Source organism: Lygodium microphyllum, chromosome 9, assembly GCF_053477565.2.
Source record: "Lygodium microphyllum isolate KBCC chromosome 9, Lygodium_microphyllum_v1.1.10, whole genome shotgun sequence".
NCBI lineage: Eukaryota > Viridiplantae > Streptophyta > Polypodiopsida > Schizaeales > Lygodiaceae > Lygodium > Lygodium microphyllum.
The window spans coordinates 31,316,929-31,323,973 of NC_141143.1; the positions used below are offsets into that span (position 1 = coordinate 31,316,929).

The window sequence follows — 7,045 nt, forward strand, 5'->3', positions numbered from 1 at the left end:
TCTTCTTGCCAAAAATTTGATATCAAAGCAAGGGAAATTTTGATGAGTAAAAGATTAAAAGTATTGTCATATTGTTGAGGGACACGAAAGTTGAAGGAGAACTTAGCTATTTTGAGTATTATGAAGTTCATGGTTTGAAGTTCTACAAAGGAGGTCCCTTTATGAATCATTGGCTAGTAAGGTTTGGAGCAGTTAGCAATTCTTGATTAGCATGCCCATTGTCCTTGCATTTGATCTAGTAGGTGATATTATTGGATTAGTTGAGCTAACTCCATATCTTTCACAATCGCAAGTATGCAAAGGGAGTTGGTAGATACACATGTCAAATCCCTTTGAGACTGACACATGGCTTGTGTCTCCCCTCTAAAGTGGTCACTATGTGACTTCTAAATTAAGCCATTGAAGCTTGATTATTATACCAACCTTTCTCCAATTGGCTTCATCCCTTTGCCTTTGATTCACTTCTTATATCTCTAGTATGGTTGATTGGAAAAGCACATTATGGAATGTGGAGATTAAGTGATATTCTTCTGCTTCTTCATCCAAGATGTGCCTAATGAGGTTATGTAAGAGCTCACTATAATATTCACTAATGTATTTTGTATTTCCTCATATTAGTAACCATACAAGGTATTTCTCATGTTCCTTAGTAATGTCCGCATGTTAATGTGGACATAGACATATGCAAATAACCTTAGCCTAGCATTGAGTTCTGTAAGTCACTCAATGACATCCCTATTCTCATTACAAGCTTACTCTGATGTCATTTTTGAAAGGGTTCTGATTTGGGCTTGAATTCAACCAAAGGTATGAGTCAATATGAGCATGACTTGTCAAGTGTTGGAATTTCTTATACTTTTGGAATCCTCATTCATATAGTAATGCATTGCAACTTGGTAGTTTTAGAAGCCATGTCAAGATTCTTGGATCTTTTAGTTTGATCTTTGTGTTGGGAGTTGAATGTGCTAATAAGCAATTTCCTCTCTTCATTATGTGCCTAAGAAATTCTTTCAACATCTATGTGCTTTTTGAGAAGAGAAGATAGAATGCAACAAGCTTTATACTCCGTGTCCCTCACTCTCTTTAAAGCTCTCAACTCCCTCTCCTTCACTCTTACTCTTAAGGCAACATGCTACAAGAAATCAAGAAAGTAGAGTTCGCATACACATCAATAGCATTTTCCATTAGTTCTCACTCTATTTATCCATGAGATTTCGGACTAGAGTTTCCCCTTGTCCATTGGGCATCTTGACTCTTTTTTCAATCCTATTGACTGATCATGACTCTTATTTTATGCTTTAGGCATTAGTCTTGATTAAAAACGTGGAGTAATACTAGTTATAATTTCAAAATGCCAGTTGATTACTACAATTTGCATGGGTAGGATCTGGACTCTTAATAAAATAATATTCTACAAAACTATTTTTCTCTAATTTTTTGAGGTTTTAGGTCTGTTTCTCTTTGCAATTAATATTATCCCCCCTCCTAGATGAGTGCTAGTCCTATGGTAGTTATGCCAAATGGATGATGTTGCTACTATGGGTGAGAGATGTTAGATAATTTGATGAAGAATCTTGGTAGGGAGGGATAGTGTGTTGATGTAGAGGAATTGAGAGGTAAGCTTAGAATGGTAATGGTGAATAACTTCATGTTCAGTAGATTGTCTTGAAGGTGGAAGGACTAGTGATTGGCACTTATGCTTGAGATATCATGATAATTGTGGGCTAATGATATCGATGGGCCTTCAAGAGATTGATTGTATTTTCTAGCCACTTGTGCTCTACCTAGAGTGTGTGTCTACCTCACTTCAATGCCTACAAAGTACCTCAACAATCTAAAGTCTTTGATGTCAAATTGCTTATGCAAACCACGCTTGACTTCATCAAGCTCTCTTTCAAGAGTACCTGTTATGGTAAGATCATCAACATAGATGACTACAACTACCATTCCATCATTTGTGTGTCTAACATAGAGTGAACAATGAGCCATGCTTTGCTAAAATCCCACGCTACATAAAAACCTGTTGATCCTCTCAAACCAAGCTCTAGGTGCTTGCTTTAACCCATACAATGCCTTGCTTAGATTGCATAAATAATGTTATCTAGATACTTAGGATGAATATATCCCTCTCACTATTCCATGTACACTTCCTCTTACAATGTACCATTCAAGAAAGCATTCTTGAGCCATAAATCAAAGCCAAGGCAATCATCGATCTCACTATAGCCATCTTTGCAATTGGACTAAATGCTATCTCATAGTCCAATCCATATGTCTATAAATAACCCTTTGCAACCAATGTCTCTTTGTATCTTTCCAATAAGCCATCAGACTTTCACTTGACCTTATAAACCCACTGGTAGCAAATTGATTTCATGCCATAAGGAAACTCAAATAGATCCCAAGTTTTTTAAATAGTCAAAGCATCCATTTCCTAATCCGTTGCACTCTTACAATCTTTCCTTTCAACTGCTTTTTTAAAGAAAGGCTCTACATACTGCACATAAGATAGATACCATGCAAGCATAATGCATCTACATAAAGCCATTATATGTCAGTTTGTCAATTGAATATCTTAATTTTTCTAATCTTCTTAAACAATTGAGGTGGACTAGATGGTGTCTCAACCATTATTGCATGTGGTGGTACATGTAATGAAGGAAACCTAGGGAGAGAGAGAGAGAGAGAGAGAGAGAGAGAGAGAGAAGGGATAGACTAAAAAGAGGAGAGAAAAAGAAGAAGATGAGAGAAGAGAGAGAAAAATACTAGCAAAGGAGAGAGAAAGAGAAGGTGAGGCATGAAAGCTAGAAGGAAGGGTAAAAGAGACTTGATTATTGATAATTGATGCCCTAATTGGGTTTCTCAACACCTTATATACCCTGTCAGTATAACTGGGTATTCCCATGCTCACCTATGTCCTACCTATCTATCCCCATTCTTTTACATTCCATCTTGACCCCGAAGGTTTTTGCCCTCAAAAACAAAAAATAGGACTTATTGATGTGGCTCACAAGTGAAGGGGGTCGCAAAGTACTACTCTATTCAGCATTACAAAGGAGATTATCAGTATATGGAAGTACAACTTCATGTGGAATGGGGCATACAAATGTGTTATGATGCATACAACATGTGTAAGTTGATAGTGTATGATTTTGGCCACCAATTCGTGACAATTAGAGGTTGACAAACAGTGGTCATCATGCTATCCAAAACAAGGAAGGCTGTAGAAAACTGATCATAAATTCCTATGGGCATCCCCAATTGAGGCATGAGACATGTCAAAATGAAGCTCATGAAGCGTACTTTCAACCCATATAGGTGACACTTGATTGCCATTAATGCTGGGTAAAAACTGTTCTAGAATAGTGTGATGTCTGCAAGTTTTCCGCAGTGCATACTAGGGCAAAGTTAGCTAATCCTCTATCGAAATTGCACCCTTGAAGTAGGGGGAGAGCTACACTGGTGAAATGTTGATCAAGGTAGGGATTTTGTGAACCCATTCCTTCCGTGGGATCAAATGGATAACCTACATGATAAGCATCAAGAGCATAAGAGTTATCCATACAATCATGGGTGTCTGTACTACCACCAGGGTCAAAAGGATAATTGTGATCCAAGGCATTCGTTGTATCATAGAAGTGATTTATGGTGTCATCTTCAAGCACTGGTGGTGGCACAAGATCCTCACTGAACCATAGGGTAGCATGCATTGAATTTTCCATAAACTCATTGGGAACGACTATGCCATGTAGAACTGGAGCAGATGAGGATGCAATCACTACTGCATTCACTACATAAACCCCTAGGCATTGCATGTTCGTGAGCCCCACATTCGTGGCTACTACTAGGCGTTCAAAGTTAAGGGCCTTAGGATGATGGGACACCTGCTCATGAAGTTGCAATGAGATGCTCTCATCATGGTATTGTTCATGAGAAGCATCATGTTGCTCATATGGATGTGCATGCTACTCATAGTAATGATCAAGTGACTGATGATATCGAGCACTCTGTTGCTGATAATGATGTTGCTCTCCATGTAGATACTCATATACATTTTCATGATTCCCATGTACATAAGGTTTTCTAGATGGTTGTTCATGTATGTGACCAGAATGTAGTCATAAGAACATACATAGTCATCAGATGCATGCTGCTAATCAAAATATGCACAATCATCATATACATGTTAACCATAAGTAGGCACATGATGCTGCATTTGCACATTATCCAAACCATGCCTATGGTCAGGGTACTCATCATTTCCATGAGGATGTCCATGATGCTGCTCAAAATCATGTTGATCTGTCCTTTTAATTGTAGCCATTTGAGCACCTTGAGTCGTAAGCTACTTTTCATTGATTACCTTGGCTTGCATGTTGGTGACGGAGAGGATTGAAACCACTCGGTCCATCTTAGACATGAATTGATTGTGTTTCTCAATTAGGTGATTGTGGCTTGCAGCTCGAAGAGATTCTTGTCTCCAGAGTAGTAGTCAATGCATTCATTCGGGGATGCCAAGAGTGAGAGAAAGAATTGGAACTAGGAGCCACAACTAATTTGTTTTGGTAGATACCATTGTCTCTTTATGGTGCATTTTATCTATCAATTTCTTATGTCTTTTTGCATCACTTGCATCAAGCCACCGTGAAGTGTGGAGCAAGGCTCTACATTCTTGGTCACTAATCTTTCTTTTATCATTGTCCCACTTGTTCCTCCTCTTTGTCAATAAACTCTCTTACTCTCATTAAAAACGCCAGAGCCTAATGATTATTAGAAATGGTCCTGTACAGGATCATAAGTTTGTTTAGCCTCGAAAATATGGTTTTCATTCATTATTTCAAGCATTTTTATATTGTATGGCTTGTAATGGCAATGATTAGATTAGCCACGAATAGAATGAAAAGTTTCAGGTCAATTCCTTCTATTTTTAGCCATACTTTACTCTCCTTTGTATCTAGCAATATTGTAGCCTCATATCATAACTATCACAATAATATCATACATGTTTTTTTATTTCATTTTAATGAGAATAAGAAACCGTTTGTTTAGCCGTCTAAGAAAATCCAACCTCAAGCATTGTAGCATTCACAGACTTGGATGGCTCTGCCTCATAAAGAGTTACAATAAACTTACTGCTTGTCCCTTGGCCTTTTACTTTTCCGCCAGAAGTATCTTTACCAACTATAGTAGCCATGAAACTCCTATGTCCAATAGTTGAACTGAGATATTCAGATGCCTCTTATCCATGGTCTTCTTCTAGCTCAAGTACTTTGATATAAGCAAGGCTACACAGTAAAGCAAGCCCTAGGTGCCAGAGATAGATGGATCTAAAGGCCTTAATTTGGAAAATGAAACCAATTCATGGTTCCCATAATCTATGTAAAAGACTTCATAGTACTTTCCTGACTATTGGGGAAAATTTACAACCATCACCCGATTCTAGGAACCATCCACTAAAAATTGTGCCATAACAACATCACCCTATTTCGGTTGGAAATTCACCAATGCAAGTGAGTTTTCATTCACTCTTAAGGCTTCTAACTGCATTTGGATACTCGAGACATGTGCATCACTTGCTAACTGAGCATAAAACTTACCACCTCCAAGTACTTCTGTCACACATACCTTTAGAACGTATTGCTTAGATTTATTAGCATTAGACAAAATAGCAGTATCTGCTTCTTGTTGTCCTTCAACATAGTTTTCCCATACCTTTATCAATCGTTTCTTAGCACTTTGCTCAGCCTGAACCAATAAGTGACCTTCTATAGTACTATCAGCTGAAAATAGAGGATGAAGCTTTGCTAACCCAACCTCTAGAAAAGAGATAGCCACATTTGTTTTGGACTCCCATAAGGTGCCCACAAATCTGCCCATTCTATCAACTATCTCTACCTAAATCTCTACATCCCTCTGTAGTATTTTGTGCCTCATAAAAGCTATCACATCATCTACATATGGTTCCCATGGCCCAGGCATCTTACCCCAGACATAGAGAATGCAATGGCACGAGTTTCTTTTGGTACAAACAGTTTGAAGTGGTGTCCACTAAGCACATATTCCATTACAATAGAAAACCTCTTTGCTCTCTAAAGGAAGGGTAAAAGATGCTTGGCTTTCTGTATCAAAACTTGAGCTTTCTTGTTTGCATTATGATCCCTTGGCCTAGAAGTTCGTAGAGTTAAATCATTGGTATGCATTATTGGAGGTTCTCTAGCTGAGTGTACTCCTTTCTTTCCCTTCGTAGCTCTTGATTCAGCTCCAAGTAATGCATCATAGTAACTAGATCAGTCTTCAAAATCACTGTGCGTGACAACCATGGCAAGTCCTCTTGCTACACCATTTTTGCAACATTGATGCCATGTTCAAGCATCCGCCGACCAAAATTGTTGCCATATGACCTTTGCATACCATGCCCTTCCATCCGCCTAAAATCATTGCCAGGATCTGCATTAAAACTGGGGCCTTATACTCTTCTAAGAATGGCAAGTCTATCCATTCTCCTAAGAATGCCATCACCTTCAGGATGGATCATACCAACACCTTCCATTCTCCTTGCTACAATACCATTTTCAACATGCAGCATTCCACCAACACCTTCAATTCTTCTCAGCATAATATCACCATGAGAAGGTAATATTTCAGGTCCTTCCACTCTCCTAAGAATCTTGTCACTAGAAAGTCGTAATATTCCATGACCATCTATCCTCCTAAGTGCATTTCCATTTTGTAGGGTGAAGCACATCAGGGCCTTCTCTTCTCCGCAAATTGTTGTCATCCTCAAGGTGAAGCATAGTAGCACCATCAATCGTCCTTAAAGTGGGATCCCCTTCAAGGTACAATATACCAAGGCCTTGGGGGAGGAGAATGCCAGCATCTTTAGAGTGCAATAAACTAGGGCCTTCCATTCTCTGTAAAGCATGATTTCCCTATAGACATGGCACAACAGGGTCATCCATCCTCTGGGGCTCATCCAAATGCAGCATATACAAAGCAATTCACCTTGATTAATGTCAACATGAGTGTCAAGTAGCAAGATCTTACC

The 7,045-nt window shown here is 38.7% G+C and overlaps 1 pseudogene; it reads right to left on the reverse strand.

Annotated features, from left to right (window-relative positions):
* Positions 1-5,053: 5,053 nt before the first annotated feature.
* LOC148030918 (ribonuclease TUDOR 1 pseudogene) lies at positions 5,054-6,745 on the reverse strand (annotated as a pseudogene).
* Positions 6,746-7,045: the final 300 nt, after the last annotated feature.